At 38.9% G+C, this 19,969-nt stretch overlaps 1 long non-coding RNA gene across 1 annotated transcript in view; it reads right to left on the reverse strand.

Moving 5' to 3' along the window:
• Positions 1 to 19,969, reverse strand: part of LOC133100531 (uncharacterized) — a 232,872-nt gene that overhangs the window by 199,538 nt on the left and 13,365 nt on the right. The window contains exon 3 of the long non-coding RNA XR_009702492.1: positions 14,635 to 14,731. This is a non-coding gene — a long non-coding RNA (uncharacterized LOC133100531). The remainder of the gene's footprint in view (positions 1 to 14,634; positions 14,732 to 19,969) is intronic.

The raw sequence follows: 19,969 nt of genomic DNA on the forward strand, positions 1-19,969 counted from the left end.
GAGCAATTGCATCTTTAGCATCATCGGACTTGGGGTTGAACTAAATAATCTAGTCCAAAATAATTTTCTTTGAGAACTGATTTATGGCTACTGAGCTGAACCAAAGAAACTGGATCTTTGTAAAGGCCCACTTCTTAATGGCTCTGTAGATATTGCCAGAACCACGTTTGCAAAGCCAAGTGCTTTCTTCCTTTGTATAAAGGATTCATTGTAAGTGAACATCTTTTAAGCTTCTCATTGACTTCCACTATACATACATTCAAGCACACATATAATACTTATGACATGGGATATATAGGGTGTATCACTAGCACCCCAGAAGTCCCCATGTGCCCCCTTCCAGTCAATGCCCTCACCACCACCAAGGATAACCCCCACTAAGAATGGTGAACTTCCAAACAGCACAACTCACTTTGGCCTGTTTTGAAACTCAATAGAATCAGACAATATGTATTTTTTGAACCTGGCTTCTTTCATTCCACATCTTGTTTGTGAAATTCATCCATATCATTACATTCCTTTATTTTCTTTATGAAAAGGAGATTTGATTTCATTGCCAGAGCTACATCCCTTGATTTACTAGGAGAAATGTAATCATTAATATTAAAAAAACCTAAAATCTCACCTAGAGATCAGAGATGGGGGAAAAAAACTCTTATAAACTTACTTTTTTCTTCTTTTTCTACGGATTTAATAAGATACATTAATTTACGAATGTACTGGACTCCTACATAGGGAGCTGCTTCAAAGCAGAAATAAATGTTAAAAAGCACCAGCAGTCAAGGTCAGTTTCCATTTTTGAAGATGAGGGCTTGTCCTTCATTGTAGTATTTCATCACTTCTAACCGAATTTGTCATTTATCACCACCTCCCTTCATTCATCAGTAAAGTCTTACGCTGGCTTAGAAAGTGAGCTCAGAAAGGTTAGCTCTGAAATAGAGAAGGAACAAGCAGCATGACATCCAAGCTGGGGTCACTGGAGACTAGAGAGAGTGTCAAATATTTCCCAAGGGGGACAACTCATCCTAGCAGGAACTGTGTGCTCTGTAATCTTGGCCTGGCACACCTGGACCCACCCTACCCCCACTCCTTCTCTTTTCCAGCCCTCAGTTCTCAGTGTAAAGGCCACTAGCCTCTCACCCTGATTGGGTCAGGTCCCCAGGATGTTCTTCCCTAGCCCTCTGGACTTCTTTTTTTGGAATATTTATGACCCCATAAGTAACATTTTTTAGCTGTCCCTTCCACCAGACTATATGGAAATGAATGGAAAATCCGGAGAGCAAACACATTTGCTTAAAAAGAAGCATATTACTCCATCTCAGACAAATGGAGCCATGGAGAGTATTAAATGACACCTTTAAAAAAAAAACTTGTAATGCGCATACCCCTCCTCACAGCTAGTGGATCCATTCAGGATGAAGTATTTGGCAAAGAGAGGAGACAGTTAAAGTGCTGTGTGTTTTTATGTTAACCTCCTGTTTCTTCACAGAAATTAGACTTTTTGATTTCTTCTTTCAAGACTCTTAGACTGTGAGGAAATTGACTAAAATGACCAAGAGAGCATGTTAACACAAAGTGCTTTCTTCAAAAGTGATTCAGATGGTCACATGATGGGTTCAGTTTTTGCAGTTATAGATAACCAACAGAACCAAGTGACAGTCTGATTTGGCAGGTACAATAAAGTTAAAACAATTTTTATTCTGACTTTTTTTAGGGGTCAGTTCTTGGAATTCCTAGAACTCCAAAACTGGAAGGGCCTCAGAGGCTGTGAATTCCTTAATCTAATGGGCATTAATTATTACCGATAATTTACACATAAAGGTACTCACATTTCTAAGAATTAAAATGCATTCATAGTACATGTTACTACACAATAGCAACAATCCTATAATCCTGGCCATGCCACCAGTTCCCAGAAACTTTTAGCCAGTATCTTAAAACACTAAGCTGAAACTTTGGTGTATATCCCTTGGGAGTTTCTTAACACAATGCTTGCTCTTAAAACCAGTTTCCAACCTATAAGTGACACAGAGAGTATCTAAATCAAGAATCCTTCCAAAGTTCTTTTCCATAATCTACCCAATTACCTAAAACTTTCAGCCAAAGGAAATCTTATATAAAACTATTAAATGTGTTAATTTTACCCAAAGACAATTTAATGAGCATTTTAAATCATTTACCAAATGGAAGGCACTGGGCTTCATGTTGAGGGTACTAAGATGAATACAAAGTAGTATTTTTCTCAAAAAACTTTATAGCCTAGAGAAGTAGAGACACAAAACTGTCAATAAAATTTCAACATATAGAGGTTTGCATAAGAGGTGATGGAGCATGAGAGAGGATTACTTCACATTGGATTTTAGAGAAGTCTTTCTGGAGAAAAGGATGCTGCATCTGAGTCTCGAAAGATGAACAAGGGCTAACTGGATGCAAAAAGGTTGAGCAGGCTGTTGCAGCCAAGGGAACACCACGAATAAGGACAGGCAATGTGAGGCAGCACTGCAAGTGTGGAGAGTTATGACCAAATCCATGGTACCCTCGGAGTGAGAGATGAAGCTAATAAGACAAGTGTAGACCAAGTCTGGAAGGATCTTGCGAGCTCTGTTAAGAACTTAAACTTCTGTTGGTCGATGTTAGGAAACCACTGGGAGATTCTCAAGAGGGGAGCTATGTGGTCAAATGTGCAAATTGGAGAGATGATTCTGGTTCTGGCTACACCATGAAAATGTATCTGGGGCAGTGACACTCTACTGAAGCAGGATTAGAGGGCAGCTGTACTCAGAAGTCTACACTAGAGCATTGTTTATAGGGATAAAGAGAAATGGATCCATCTGAGCTAAATTTAGGCAGTAAAATGAGGACTTGAGAATTGAATATGGGAGTTGAAAGGAGGAAGCAGTGTAGTCTAAGTGAGAGCTGAATTACAAGGGGAAAAACAGGTTGGGTTTGTAGGAATAGGACTTTCAACTTTAAGCATGTTAAATTACAGGTGACTGTGTGAGATTTCTAAGTCACTTTCTCCAGCAGACCTTTGGATATATGAGTTTGAAGTTCAAGGCCAAGCTTAAAATAGGAACACAGGGTGAAGAGTCCTAACAACATAAAAGACATGAAGCAGATAAGCTTGAACAAGTAAAGACTATAGAGCTGGGAAAATATCAGTTATAACACATAGAAACAAGCCAAATGAAGATACATGGGACGATGATCAGGAGGTCATCCATCTGTACAGCCACACATTCTTCTGTATTCTATTCATGCTAAAGCCCTTAACTCAGTGTTTCCAATGGTCAAAATATTCATAAAATCTTATCACTTATATTTTAGAGAAGCAAAGCCAAGAGCTAATGATGGATTAATGTTGAGCCAAATTTAAGTGGCTTGAATGAAAAGTGATTCTCAGTTATCTCAGAGAGATTCAACATGATGCTTTGGTGTTACCTACCTATGTAGATAAATACATATATTGCTGGATAAAGGGCATGTGAGTAATCGATTCTCATACAAATAATTTTTACCTATATGTGCTGAAATGCTCATTTCTCAGTCCATTAAGTTCAATTTAATGCACAGAGAGCATGTCTAGAATCAATAGAACTTTGAAGGTTTCATTTTTAATTTTACTCAGATGAAACATTCTGAGTGCTGCTTGATAATTCTAGCATCTACACAGCATCGGCAACAGGTCCCACAGGAAGCATGAGGCCAAGGTTAAAGCCCTTCTAAGTCAAGATGCTACGATACCCAAAGAACCAATTTTCACTATATTGCTTGTCTTCGGGTATTTTATTGGTATGCCCAGAATCTGAGAGCAGAAGGGGGTCCTGGGACTAATTTCAGTTGCGGATGTGTAACTCTCAACATTCAATTTTCCTTAACTTTCACAAAATTCAAGGTTACTGCTTTAGCTTATTAGTCTTTAGCTAATTTTGTATCATGTACAAAAAACAAGAGTAGGAATGCTGTTTTCCTCAAAATACAAAAGACAACAATGTGATGGGAGATGTGGGTTCCAGTTTCTGCTAAGTTAACAACTACATGCTAAAGAACGAACAGCTCAACTCACTTTTCCTCGTGACTAAAGAGGTGGTTGTCTGTATACAAAGGGGATGTCCCTCTGGTCCAGTGGCATGCCCTTAAATTGTTTCCTTATTCTTAAACATGAGTTTGCATAGCCCCAGCTATATTTTTTTTTCAAATAAACTTTTTATTTTAATATAATTGTAGACATACATGCAGTTGTAAAAAAAAATAATACAGAGAGATTTCACATAACCTTTACCTAGTTTCCCCCCACTGTAACATCTTGTAAAATTATAGTACAAAATCACACCTAAAATATTGAGATGGCTACATCTACAGCTCTTATTCAGATTTCTCCAGTTTTACTTGTGCTTGAGTGTGTGTGTGTGTTTAGTCCCATGCATTTTTAATTAAATTTTTGTTTAGTAAAATACACATAATATAAACTTTACCAACTTAATGATTTTTAAGGGCAAAGTTCAGTAGTGTTAAATACGCTGATACTGTCATGCAACCAATCTCCATAACTCTTCATCTTTCAAAACTGGAACTCTGCCCAATGTTCTATACAACTTTATCACATGTGGGCTCCTATAGCCACCACCATGGTCAAGATACAGAACGTTTCCATCACCACAAGGATCTCTCCTGTTGCCCTTTTATAACCACACCCATTCACCTCTCTCTTGCCCTCAACCCCTCATCTTAAATCCCTAGCAACCATATATTCTCTGTTTCTATAACTTTGTCATTTCAAGAATGTTATGTAAATGGAACTGTATAGTTCCACTTACAGTTGACTTTCTTAACTCAGCATAATTCTCTGGAGATTCAATCCACGCTGTAGCATGTATCAATAGTTAGTCCCTCTCTTTCTTGCTGAGTAGTATTCCATGGTATGGATGTACCACAGTTAAACAAACCATTCACCCACTCAAGGGCATTTGGGCTGTTTCCAGTTTTGGGGTATCATAAATAAAGCTGCTAGGAACATTCATGCACAGGTTTTTGTGTGAACATAAGTTTTCATTCTTCTGGGATAAATGCCCAAGAGTGCAACTGCCCAGCTATATTTATATCCTCATTTGCAAAATGGCAGATGAGGAATAGGACTAGGGTTGGGTTAACCAAGTGTAGAGTATGCTCATTCTGGCAACAGCTCAAACACAATACAGAAAATATCTTTGGGCAAAAAATCTTCTATACTATTTTACTAGCTTGTGTGCCTTAAACTCAGCCTTTACCAACACTTTATCCCTGGTGATCCATGCATTAGTCTGACCCATTGACTTGCTGAATACTTCATATTTAATTTTATATTTGTGTAGTACTTTGTAATTTCCAATGTGTTTTCAAATATGCTAGTTAACTTTCTATCCCAAGAACTCACTGTAGTGACAGAGCAGCTCTTAGTGTTGCATTATCATTTTGGGGCAGCTGAAGCTCCAAAAGGTTAAATGGTTTGCACAGAATTACATGATTAGTAAATGGTGGAACTGGTCTAGAAGCTAAGTCTTCAGACTTCTAGGCAAACTTTTGTCTTTACTCTACCCCAACATGCAATAAACATACATACATAAAATCGTTGAGGTCTTACTCAGACTATGAAGAGCACCTAGTGTTATGGAATAAAGCATTTTTCTTAGGATTCTTAACTGGCTGGAACAGATGACAATACAGTTGAGAAATGAACTCTGTCTACACCATACGTACCCTTCCCCCAGAGCCCCATTTCTTTACCCATATTTTCACCTTCCAGATCTGGACTTAAGGTTCTCATTCATAGGAAGAATCATTCCCAGCTCTTCCTAGTAAGCCAATACCCCTTGTCCTTCATAAGACACAAATGTGGCCTCCTCTCTAAAGATTGTCCTTATTTCTCCTGGAATCATTCATTGTTCCCTTCTCTAAGCTACCAGAGGATAGCTTTACTGATACATTTTAATGTCACTCATTATATCATAGTTTAATATTTCATTCTATCCCTTTTTCCACTGGACCATGAGTTCCCAAAAGACAAGTATCTATGTTTCATCTTCGTGTCATTCATAGTACCTTGAAGAGTCTTGCATATAAGAGACATTCAAGAGATGCTGGGTCTGTGGATCTGAAAACCTATAGCCTAAAGTGTTGGTAACAATGTACTTGCTCCTTTCACAATAACGGATATAAATGTTAAAAGAGATCTTTGGAGAGAGGTCAAAGCACAAAGTAATGAATCTCACACAATGGAATATCAGACACTGATAGTAGGGGAGGAATTCAGGGACAATGGAGTCTTCCTATTGTTTCTCAAATCATATCACATAGGCAACTTCCAAGACCAATTCAAAGTATTTCGATGGACAAATATTTACCATGGACATCCAACATTCATTATGAATACTTCCAGGGTCCTCTACATATCCTTAAATTCACTATTTCAAAACATTTTGCAGAGTATCTTAGTTTTCTCCATAACCACATTCTACTGAAAGTCACCTGTTTCCTTTCCATATCTAACCAATAAATTTACCTCTTTTTAATTGTTTATTGTCATATATCTTATTTCACCTCTATTTTACACACATTAAAAAAAACAATCAGTTGTGAGCACTTGATGACGACATGCAATAAAGATCACTTGATAAAGAACAAAGGACCACCAAGTCATGTTGAGATGCACTCGCTGGGAGCAGCAAAATTCCAGGGCCCTCTGGAGGTCACCTGGGAAAACTCAAAACTGCAAATGTTAAATCTGCAAATGCCAGGGGTTTCTTGGATAATGAGCGTCTGTCCTAAACATGCTACCTCTATCTTAATCCATACCTCGATCTCTGTTGTATTATCGTTTGAGCTTACATTTTTATTTAACAGAACTTCCTAGAGAAATAGCCTAAAGGCTTCCATTCAAAATGGTGCCTTGAATAAATACCTCAACTTTCTCTGTGACACACACACACACACAGTACTGATAGATGAGATACTTTTAAAAATATTAAAACCACAGACATTTTAAAAAATATATAATTATGCACAAGAGTTGGAAATAGAACAGAAACAGAGATAAGTAGGGGCTACAGCCAACCAGATCAACCAGATTCCAGAATTATTCCCTGTACATGTCTTAGACAGCTCAGGCTGCTATAACAAAATCCTGTAGAGTGGTAGTTTCAACAATAGGACTTTACTTCTCACAGTCCTGGAGTCTGAGAAGTCTAAGATCAAGGTGCCAACAGACTCAGTTCCTGGTGAGAACCCTCTTTCTGGTTTGCATTTGGCACCTTCTTGCTGCATCTCACACGGCCTTGTTTCAGTGCATGCTCTTGGAGAAAGAAAGCTCTTATGCCTCTTCCTCTTCTTATAAAGGCACTAATCCCATCAAGAGGGCCCTACCCTCATGACTTCATCTGAGCCTAATTACCTCTCAAAGACCCCATTTCCAAATACCATTACATTGAGGGTTAGGGCTTCAATATATGAATGGGGTGGCAGGGAGCAAACGTTCAGTCTATATATATATATATACACACACACACACACACACACACACACACACACACACATATATAAATTAATGGGGAATTGAAAACTGGAAACAGCAGCTGAGATTTTTTTATTCCTGTAGAATGTGGGGAAATACCTGAACCAGACTAATTGTATTAAACCAGGGACTTGAAATAAGGCATCAGAAGCATTAAAAAGAAGTTGGGAAAGCTATGCAAATTCTCAGGACATTGGTTCATGTGAAGCAATATACATTGCTGGGGGGAAGTGGGGCTAAAGGAAGCAGAGACAGCCGTGCAGGTGGGACCCCAGCCAGGCTGCCCAAAAGTTCACAATTGGGTCTGAACTTTCTCCAGCATCACCATGGGACAAGAGCACAGAGGCACCACTATGGAGCCTGGCTTGAGATAGGAGAAAACAGAGTCAGTGTAGAAGCCTCTACAAAACCAGAGACAGGAAGGAATGAACAGAGTGTGAAAAGGAACTGTCACTCAACATGAACTTGCAAACTAAAATTTCAAGTATGTGATAAATAACAGAGCGAAGGGAAGAAAATCCAAATAGGAAATGTCAAAAATGACCTTAAAGTAGATATGTTTTATATCTTCAAAGAAATAAAGAAATAACTTTTGTAAAATAAGAACAAAAATTGTGAGACTAAAGCAGTCAGGTATGAATCAAGAATAGGTAGACTAGGACTTCCCTGGTGGTGCAGTGGATAAGAATCTGCCTGCCAATGCAGGGGACACGGGTTCGAGCCCTGGTCCGGCAAGATCCCACATGCTGCGGAGCAACTAAGCCCGTGCACCACAACTACTGAGCCGTCATGCCACAACTACTGAAGCCCGTGTGCCTAGAGCCTGTGCTCCTCAACAAGAGAAGCCACCGCAATGAGAAGCCCGCACACCGCAACGAAGAGCAGCCCCCGCTCGCCACAACTAGAGAAAGCCCGTGCACAGTGACAAAGACCCAATGCTGCCAAGAACAAATTAATTAATTAATTTTTTTAAAAAAGAATAAGTAGACTAGAATAAAAAAGAGCCAATTAGAAGTCCTAAAAATTAAAAATACTGATTTCAATATAGGTTATAAATGATTCACTGGATACAAAGTGAGAAATAATTCATCTGAAGGCAGGTATGAAAGTATTCACCCAGACTGAAGCACAGAGAAATATTTTTAAAAGGCAAGGTATAATAATTATGATGGTGATAATGATATTAAACAGCTTAACATTTATCCTATGATTCAGCAATTTCTTTCCTAGGGCATACAGAGAAATCCTCACATGTATGTACAAGGAGACATATATGACTATATTCAGAGCAATGTTGACTGCCATGGTCAGGAAGTCAGAAACATCCTCAATAGCCATCAAGAGGAGAATGAATAAATAAACTGGGATATGTTTACACAGGGGCATATTACATAGCAGTGAAAATGAATGAACTGGAACAGTAAAAAGGACAGCATCAACTAGATTAACTTAGATAAATCTCACAAATATATTGAGCGAAAAAAAGCAAGTTGCAATAGAATACATAAAGTATAATATATTTAGCATAAATTTTAAAACATGGAAACAATACTATGTTATTTATGAATATATACATATAGATGTACATATATATATATTATATGTCTATATATATGACATTTTAAAATTACAACAGATTGCTAAAAACTTAAAGTCTGATAATACCAAGGTTATGGAGAACTAATTCTCACATGCTATAAGTGGGAGTATGATTTGGTATGACCCACTTGAAGATCAATTTGACAATATTTAGTAAAAATGAAGACGTGCCTACCTGGTAACCCCTCAATTTGGTTTCCAGCTATCTGAATCTAAAGAAAACTCTTGCAAACATACACAAGGGACATGCTCAATGATTTCCACTGAAGCATTACTTTGCGCAGAATTATTTTTACTAGAAAATAAATAGAGTGAGAATATTAAAATATGGACCGAATATAAACTAAATTAATGGCTCTGTTTGCCTATAGGGAGGAGAGGAAGGAGTGATCTATAAAGAGAAACACAAGAAAAATATTCATAATGACTTATGTCTTGAAGAAAAAAGTCTGAAAGAAACAGTAACATGTTAACATTTGTTAAATTTGGATGGCACCTAAATGGGTGTTTATAAGCAGTATTCTTTGTGCCCTTTTAAATTTGTGTTTTTTTCCCTTTTTAAGAAAAGTAATATATTTCCCTTAGCTTCCTGAAGTTGTTTTTCTGGGAGTGGAAAACCCACTGGACTTGCAATCAAATGCCTGGTTTATAATTCAAGCTCTTCTACTAGATAGTTGTGTTCCCGTGGACAAGTCTCCTGAGTTTTAAATGGAAATGTAATGACTACGTCACATGGGATGATTAAACGAGATATCCTGAGTTATAGGGCCTTGGATACTGGCTGACTGTTATCAGTTTGCTGGGACTGCCTGGCTTCAAAAACAGGTTTTTATTGTCTCCCAGTTCTGGGGACTAGAGGTTCAAAGTCAAGGTGTCAGCAGGATTAGATCCTTCTGAGGGCTGTGAGGAAAAGAGCCGGTCCAGACCTCTCTTCTTGGTTTATAAATGGCTGTCTTCTCCCTGTATCTCTTCGCATCGTCTTCCCTCTATGCATGTCTGTATCCAAACTTCCCCTTTTTATAAGCACGCCAGGCATACTGGATCAGGGCCTACACCAATTACCTCATTTCAACTTGATTATCTCTGTAAAGACCCTATCCTCCAAATAAAGTCACAGCTGGAGATACAGGGCATTAGGACTTTAGCAAATGAATTTGGGGAGGACACACCGACTGCCCATAGTCAATACTTAAAATATATAAAGGAAAAAAATGTTTTCTTTAAGAAGTTTAAGCTCATCCCCAACTAAAGTCACTATTTTATTGATATTAATTCATCGGTCAAATATTAGGAGGGGGGCTGAGGAATGATAGAATGAGGTTTCTAAATTCAGCTTCTTCCTTTTCAGATGCGCTATGACACCTGTGTTGGTGAGCTCTGTGGCCAAACAAAAGGCTGGACCTGCCAGCTTCTCATTTGTCACTCTATGTCCAGTGCGCTCAGGGGTTTGGAGGATAATGCTAGCAGCGCCCAAGATCCTACGCGTGATTCCCGTCAGAGCTCATTAGTTCCCTCATCCCTCCACATCATTAGCCACTTAGCTGTTGCCGACTGACCCACGGAACAACTGAAGCCAATAAAAAACAGGGCACTGGCTGTTCACAAAGCCTTGACTTCTGAGTCCCAGAATCTGTAGCCTAATAGCAGGAAAGAGGCAATGGGAGGCTACCTTTATCCCAGTTCAAACAGACTCTCCCATGTTATTTCAGACCTCCATGACCATGTGGTTAACATTGTGCAAAAAAAAAAAAACACAAAATCTTCACAGAACAGAACAGTCTACACAAACCGATGCATAGGCGCAACAAACTCAAATAAAACTATCTGGATGTATCATAGCCTGGGGTTAACAACTCTGTTCTCATGTGACTATTTCTTTTGCACCTAATGAAATAATTACAGGTAAGTTTAAACTGAATAATCATTACTCACAAATATTTTACCCCCATTTATCAACAATTCTAGCTTTCCCTTCTGTAAAAGACTGGGAATTCTACAGAAAAAGCTATTCTAAACTTTACAAAAAAGAAATGTATCTTGTTTCTCTTGTTTTTTGCTTGGTTTGGTCAAATCTTGGTTGTAAATAAAGACAAGGGCTTTCACATTCAGATACAGAAGACAGTAACAACGTTCCAGATTTCTCATGAAAGCATTCAAGATTTCCAAGTTTGTCCACTTTAAAGTGAGAAACTCTTAGCTCCCTCCTGCCTCAGGAACTCTGAGACTTAGAATTGATGTGGATTATAATGCAGAGAAATTGGCTAGAAACACCATGCCTAAGACTCTTCATTACACAGGTATAACTTGGGAGGACTCTATTTGCACTTTTCTCTTTGTTAGTATTCTCAGAATGATGACCACAGAACATGTGTATAAGAGTACTCTTTTGGTTGCAAGTAATAGAAACCCAATTCAACCCAACAAAAAGAAGGATTTTTAACCTCTCACAATTCAAGAGTTCAAGTGTCTGCTTCAGGCATAGCTGGATTCAGGTGCTCAAACTTCAGACATTTGTACCCCACCCCCTCCATCTCTCAGGTCTACTTTCTTCAGATAGGCTCTCCTCAAATAATGACACAAAGGTCCAACAGGAGCTCTCAAATCACATACTACCAGTTTAGCAACACCACAAGAAAAACATGAAACTTCTCTTTTCTAAAATTTCCAGCAAGTATCCCAGGTTTCATGATCACATGACTACCCCTGAACCAATCAGTGTATCTAAGCACATGCTGGGCTCTCATCTCCCATGTCTGGTCCATGTACCCACCCCCGGAGTCTAGGAGAGGGACCAACCACCTCAATCGAATGGATTGAAATGGGTGAGGGCTGGTTCTCCCGCCAACACTGGAGTGTTATTATCAGAAGGGGAAATGACAGGCAAAACCATTGATAGTCATCAAAGGCTTAAGTTGTTATCTCAGAAAAAAACACTATTAATCACAAAGACGGTGAAGTCAAAAAGCATGGCAAGCCCAGTATGAACTCATCATTATAACTGGAAAAAAATTAATTAAAAATCCATTTTCTACTGCAGGAGGGTCAACACTACACTGTCATATGGACAAGTAATTATGGTAAGTAGTAGTTATCACTTGGAAGCTGCTCTGTAGGTACGGGAAAGCAGCAAATGAAGAGTGACACTGAAAGGTTCTTTAACACATCCCCAGCCAGCGATAAAATCACACCTAAGCCTTCAATTTTTGAAGACCCGCAGAAACAAGGTGCTATCATAGTCATTCCGTTATAATTAAATTATTAAGAAAAATGATATCTGCTGCCTTTCTAGGCCTCTCCATGCAAGAGAATAACTCCTTCTGTACATGTCATTAATTAATTAGTTGTAACAATTAGTTTCAGTGCTCCTGCGAGACTCGCTAATCTCTCACCGGGATAAAATGAGGCACTTGGATAAAAGTTGTACTCCTGGGATGCATGAATTTCCAGCCCTAATAATGGCTTTTGGATCAAGATACATTCCCTCACCCCAAAGACTATTCACATGGAGTTCAAAAGCCTGTGAAAGAGAAGATAACCTCACTAGGTGTGCTCTTTCCACTGTCAATGAGGATAACTCCCCTGTTGGAAACTTGACCTCCTTGCATGACCTGTCCAGTGGTAAAGTCGGCCATAAGAATCAGGCATTTTTTGCTCCCATTGTAATACTCTGTTCTATCATAATTAATGACAGTGTCACCCTGCACTTAATGCAAATTAATTCCATGTTTGTCCAAATAACCCAATACAATTTGTTCAAGTTTCATGTGTAGCCAGATTTAATGCATTATCTGGAAGATGGAAAAGACATTCCTTTACAGAGGTTTTTTTTTTTTTCTTTTAGGAATTAAATAAATAAAGGGCTCACCATATGTGCAGCCTGGGACATTGCTTGCAGCATTTAGCAGGGTCAGATTATCAAGTTTTATTATTTGATACATTTTTCAGAGTCGCAAAGAATTGATGGGAGCAGTAAATTCATTTTAAAACGGGCTTATCACTTCATCGGGTATTCATTTAAGCAGAATCCACAGCCTGACTGGGTCTCTTTGGCTCTGTGTGACATGTTTTTCCGAATGGAATGATAATAAGTATAGAGATGTAGTATGTAGTTAAAGACTTCCCATCTCCATGAGGCACAGATATTCAGATGAAGAAATTACTTTCATTCTCAAGCCACTGCTCACTAGAGGATCAATGGCCAGCTGTTTTAGGACCTTGTTAAAAAGAAACCTAGAGATGCCATAATCCTTTTGGTTCTTAGTGAATGAGGCTAACAGCTATGTTTTAGAGACACCATCATAGGATATTTCATTTCCAGTGAGAAAAAATTATAAATTGAGCATTAAATAAACTATTATAATACATTTTCTTAGAGCTGCTAAGCCAGATCAAATCGAGAAATGGCATGAAATTAGTTAAGAAGATAAAATTATAATTCAAAAAATGTTACTGAGAAACTTCAAGCTAGTTCAGATTTCCAGAGCATGGTAAATTATGCATGTGATATGTACACCAATCCAAAGTCTACAATATCCAACTTCTAGTCCAAGATGAAGATTGTTCATTTTCTGAGTTCTTATAAAGTCTTCCATTTAATGAATTCTATCATGATCTCCCCAACATATTAATTGTTGATTTTCCATATATAGACATTATATTTTAAAAATATAAAAATCTATAGGTGGCGTAATGCTATGTACACTTGTTTCATATAACAAAGTCTTCTTAGTTAATAGACTTCATATGTCATCATCATTGGACTACCATGGGCACAATAAACGATGTGTAAAATGTCACCCTTGTTACTGATAACGCGAGAGCATAGCTTAGATCTGCTACCTAAGTGGGTTGACTCCTGCCGCACAGTCTGGACAAGGGGTCCCCAACCCCTGGGCCGCCGACCGGTACTGGTCCGCAGCCTGTTAGGAACCCGGCCACAAAGCAGGAGGTGAGCAGCGGGCAAGTGAGCAAAGTTTCTTCTGCCGCTCGCCAAAGCTCCCCATCGCTCGCATTACCACCTGAACCATCCCCCCCATCCATGGAAAAATCATCTTCCACGAAACCGGTCCCTGGTGCCAAAAAGGTTAGGGACCGCTGGTCTAGACCACTGGTTCTCAACCTTGACTGTACTTTAAAAATACCTGGAAAACTTATAAACTATCCCATGCTTAGGCCAATGAAATCAGAAGACTCACTAAGGACTTGCTCCAGGCATCAGTAGTTTTAAACCCCCTCCAGGTGCTTCCACTGTGCAGCCAAAGTTGAGAACCACTGGATTAGAGCAGTGATTCTCAAAGTGGGACAGCAACCTCAGCATCACCTAGGATTTGTTACAAATGCAAATCAGGGTCAGACCTCCTGAATTAGAACCCCTGGGGGAGATGGGCAGTGGAACAATCCAGGTGATTCTGATGAATGCTGTAGTTTAGGAACCACTGATTTGAAGCACAAACAGAGAAAGTGTGGATCTGCAGGGCAGACACACTTACCTAGAGTTGCCACCTCTCACTTGTCTATAGTGGAAAGTGCAGAAAGCGGGGGTAGATCCAGGCTTTGAGGAGCTTGAAGTCAACACAATTTCAAGGCCTTTTTTAAGGAAAAAAAATACAAGTTAGGTACCAAGTAAATATTCATTTAGAATCAGAGAAACAAATTTAACAAAAATTTAACCCTAACAAGTATCAAAAACTACAAGATAACATAATACTTTTATTAATTGATTTCCTAGGACTCATCTCTAACCCTCCTTTTCTCCATTATTTTTTTCCACTGAGTACTCTGGGTGCCTTTGCATAGGATAAAAATTTTATAATATTTCTACAGAGATAAAAATGATAATTCACTCTTTTCTCTAGAATGATGATTTTTTTAACTGAGAGTTTAGATAAGGTGTCTTCGGGCTTGAATTTGGAAAAACCTCTGTCAAGTTTCATTCACATATGAGCTGTAGGATTTTAGGACATTTTAAGTATTTCATTGCAGCAACTAATCTTAGTCACCCGTTGAGTTGAAGAGGCCCTAACCAGGGCCTTGGAAGTGGTCTGTGCTAAGGAGGGACCTAAGGCTTTTTTTTTAACTTCTTGCTAACTCCACCTTGCACAGACTTGATAAATTAACTTGTCCAGTCAACCCATAACCTAGGTAACTCATTCTACTTCTGTGGGAGAAGGTGATGGTACAGAGAGCTGGAGACTTTAGGAAAAATCCCTTCTGATGGAAACTAAATGAGGAGAATCTTTGCTCCCCTGAAAAAGAAGGACAGCCTTTGGGGTTATCTACATACGGAGAAATGTGTGCAGTCTACATAGGTCACATGGCCAGACTCCCTTCCCTCTACTGCTCTAAAAAGTGTGATGCTATAGCATCTGAAGCTAGAAAGGCCCCATGGGAGTCTAGTGTAATTTTGTAGATAATGAGGTAAGGCCAAGATGCAGACTGTGTTGAGAACCAAAGCCTGCTTCCTACTTTGTAAGGCGTGACTGTTCAAAACTAGAGTACTCAAGATCTTATCAGATACCTCCTGCATGAGAATTATCACTAGGACACAGTTCAAAATGGGTTTTTACTTTGGTTTACTGTCAAATAAACAGAACATGGGATGGACAGAGGACAAAGATACAACCACTGATACAAAGGAATAGCATGGCTTCCTATATCACCTCCCGGGGTGCCACCAGCTGAGACGCAGAGTGAACTAACCACCACTTAAGAGGAGCTCGAATGGTGTGTGGGCTTGCTGTCTCTTACACCCCTGCCCACTTTAGCACCCAGACACACCTTATTTACTATATAAAAACAATTCTGCCACTTAAAGGAACGTCCAGTTCCCATTCTTAACATTCCTGCCTGGCCAGCACTGAGACATCTCTCCTTACACGCATCTGCTCTATGCACTCGGGGGCTTTCCATTTCAGCCCACTCAGGAGCAGAGTACCTAGAACATAGCAGGTGCCCGACAAATATTTGTAAGATGAATGGATGGATGAGCTAGCTTCTAGTTTACAGGATTATAAGATAGAATGTGATAAGTACATACATGTGAAATAACAAAAAAAATGTGCCTGGTACAGTGTTTTTCTTTTAATTTGATAGTTTAATAAATAGCTGCCAAAATGAACACATGTTTACAAGCTGTCTTTTATTAGTATTTGTCTGCTGACGAGCTAAAAAAAAAGAAAAGCGAACATATCTGGTTGGGGAACTCAAGAACAGCTTAATGAAGTGGGTGGCATTTTGGATGGGTCTTGAAAGAATTTGACAGGTGACATATTTCAGGAAGATATTCCAGATGGAACCTCACTAGCAAAAGACACAAAAGCAAGAAAACATGATGTGTGTTGGACAAGAGCAGTAATACAGTTTAACTGCAATGTAAGATGCCTGGAGAGGAGGAAAATGTACTGAACTTTTGGGTCTGGAGGGTCCATCTGGACAGTTGGGGTTTCTTTTAGTAGGAATGTGGACACCACAGAAAGCTGTGACAAGGAGAGTGACATATCAGAACTGTACATCTAGAAAATGACTCTGCCATCACAGGAGTATCATGGTCTAGAGAAGAGAATGACCACAGATCCACGAGATCAGCTAGTTTATTAAAGCAATGATCCAGGTACAAAGGAACAAACCTTCACTAGGATGATAGCTCTGGAAATAAGAAGGGAATGAATTTGAAGAACAAGGTAGAGGAAGGTTTTGCCAAATGTCTCAAGGGAGAGAATTTGTGATCAGGGGTCAATGGGAGAGTAGGGCATCAGGAAGGAGTCAGCCAAGAAAGCTCTGAAGTTTGAAATTTGGAATCATCATAGTAAAGCTTGCTGAGAATGTGCTGTGTAATTTCCAAGCCTTGATCTTAGAGACCGGGCCAGCAGACCACTGGATGAACAGGTCTGGACTTCGGTAGTCACCTGCAGACCTAAACCTAAGTTCCACGAAGACAGAAACTGTGTCTGTTTTCCTCACTGTTGAATACTCAACACATAATCTGGTAACTACTAAGAGTATTTACTTAATAAATATTTCAGTGGGGAAAAGGGGAGATGTTGGTCAAAGAGTACAAACTTCCAGCTACAAGGTGAATAAGTTCTAGGGATCTAATGTACAGCATAGTGACTGTAGATAACAATACTGTATTATATTCTTGAAAGTTACTAAGAGAGTAGATCTTAAATGTTCACACCACAAAAAAGAAATGGTAATTATGTCATGTGATTCAGGTGTTAGGTAACCTATGGTGGTTATCTTTTTGCATTATGTAAGTGTATCAAATCAACACACTGTACACCTTAAACTTACACAATGTTTTAAGTCAATTATATCTCAGTAAAGCCAGGGGAAAATAGTTGTTCGATAAAAGAATAAAGATTATAGCTGAACCAATGGAAAAGACTAGGATAGCAAAGTATAATGATGTAGAAATTAGGGAAATGGATCAAACACTGAACCTTAAATAACACCTACAAATTATACTTTGCAAGAGGAAGAAAACCATCTAAAGGCAGCAGCAATACTACTATGTAGTATATAAAAAAATTTCCAACACTTAGAGTAAGCAGGTTATAACTCATAAGCTTAGAGTTCTCTGGAAGAAAGGCAAGAATTTGTACATAGGATATGTGCAGAACCTGGAGCAAATAATAACTTGTTTTAAAGTTTATTATTAGAAAGGGATGAGGAAGATTAAGTCTTATGGGGGGTTGGGATGTATGAAGATCTTGATGTCAGAACCATCTTTTTATAAGTCAAGCCTGTTACTCCTCAGTTTAAAACACCTCAATGACTTTCCGTTACGCTTAGGAAAAATCCAAACTCCCTAACATTGTCCGCATCGTCTGGCAATATCTGTTCCCTGCCAACATCTCCTGTCCCATGTTATGCCTCCACCTCCTACGACCATGACCCCTCCAAACACACCAGCCATCTTCAGTTTCCCCAAAGTGGCTATGCTTCCTATTTCTCTTTCTGATTGAAAGGCCAGCCCTTCAACCGCACTTCTTTCCCCCACCTACTGGCTTTATCTAGTTAATGTCTGTTCATTCTTCGATCTCAGTTCAAACATCATTTCTTTGGGGAAGGTTTTCCCTTCCTGTTGGTTTGTGTCAGATTCCCCTGTTATATACTACTAGAATTTCAAGTATCTTCACTTTGTAGCCTTTCTTACAGTTTATAATTAGACTTTTGCCTCCTTTTTAATTATCATTCTCTGCAAATTCACCATCATCTCCACGGGGATAGTGTCAGCTTTAGTTCACTTTTATACTCCCAGCATCTAGCAGAGTGACTGGCATATAACAATGCTCTGCAAAAATTTTAATAGCAGCAGCTAACTTTCTCATACACATAATAAGCATTTTCTAAGTCCCAGATATTGTTCTAAATGCTTACAAAAATTGAAGGCAATAGAATGTAGTGTAAAAAACATGGACTTGGAAACTGACAACCTGGGTTCAAACCTCAGCTTTACCATTTATTAAATGTGTGAGGTCAGGAAAACTATTAAGTCCTCTGTACCTGAGCGACTCCATTAATAAAATCGAGATAAGGTAGAATTGTGAGATGATTAGGTAACTGAGAACCAGAGAGACTGATTAACCTACCCAACGTCTTAAAGCTGTAGGGCTGAGAACCAAACCCAAGCAATCTGAATCTGCTATTAACTACTACATCAAGCTATAACAATATACATTATATATGAAAATAACTTATCTCTATAGATAGGCAGAGACATCCAGAAGCACCTGTAACTATCCCTCACACCCTACCCTGCCCCTCCCTTTTCTTCAAAGTATTAAGTAGGCCTTTAGGCCTAGACCCATGAGAAAATATCCTCAGCAGTGAAATTGGCCTAAGATTATCTTTTCCACCAATGCCAGAGTCAAAACTAGAAGAGGAAGACCAATCGCTACAGGTGCCCTGGCGTAGACTGGTAACAAACACAGCTGCACTTGTGCCTTGCTTTTAAGTGGGATATCACTTTACTAACAGATTTCAAGTGTCATTCCTTTGTACAACATACCAATATGCTTCATTTGATATTTATTACTTAATACTTGAAAAGTTACACAAAATCTGTGTCCAATGATCCTTGATGACAAAGCATTAATGACCCAATCCTTTTCCAGACCTAATGATATTGTGCTCCGGAAGCCTCATGTTGTATCTCATATGAAACAAATAAGGCACTCATGCATAAAATTAATACAGTAAGCTCTCTAGGCAGTGATAAATTTGGAAAGGAAACAGGTCCTCATAGTCATTTCATCCCTCTTGAAAGCAGATTTCCTATAAAACCCTGAGTCACCTACATCTTGACCTGTAAGGCTCTTTTAGAAATTATGCTATCATCCCCATGAAACCCAATAGGGCATGTGCAGTCAAGGTGGAAATAGAGGTGTAATGAAGCTGTTGAGAAAATGCTTAGAAATATGCCCACTTCATCTTACGTGGAAAGGCGATTGATCTCTAAGCATTGAGAGAGCTCTCAGCTTGCCCTCTGCCATTAAGTTATCCTCACCAGGCTGCTCCTTTCTGTTTACCTGTGTGTAAATAGGTCCTGAGTTCTCTTGTTATATGTAGGAGAGCTGAAGGTGATCGTATGCCTTGGAAACTGTGATTAGCAGCAGTATCACGATACCAACATGGAAAAGCAGGGTTGCCTTCATTTCTTTAATAATCACTAAAAAGCACCTCTACTTCGGAAAGCATGAATCTCATGAGGACATTCACAAATAAAACCCATGTCACCTAGGAAACATGTCTTAGTCACCAACACAATAAGTCTTACTGCTGAGGTTTGAACTTTTTTTTTTTTTTTAACATCTTTATTGG

Source organism: Eubalaena glacialis, chromosome 1, assembly GCF_028564815.1.
Source record: "Eubalaena glacialis isolate mEubGla1 chromosome 1, mEubGla1.1.hap2.+ XY, whole genome shotgun sequence".
Taxonomy (NCBI): Eukaryota; Metazoa; Chordata; class Mammalia; order Artiodactyla; family Balaenidae; genus Eubalaena; species Eubalaena glacialis.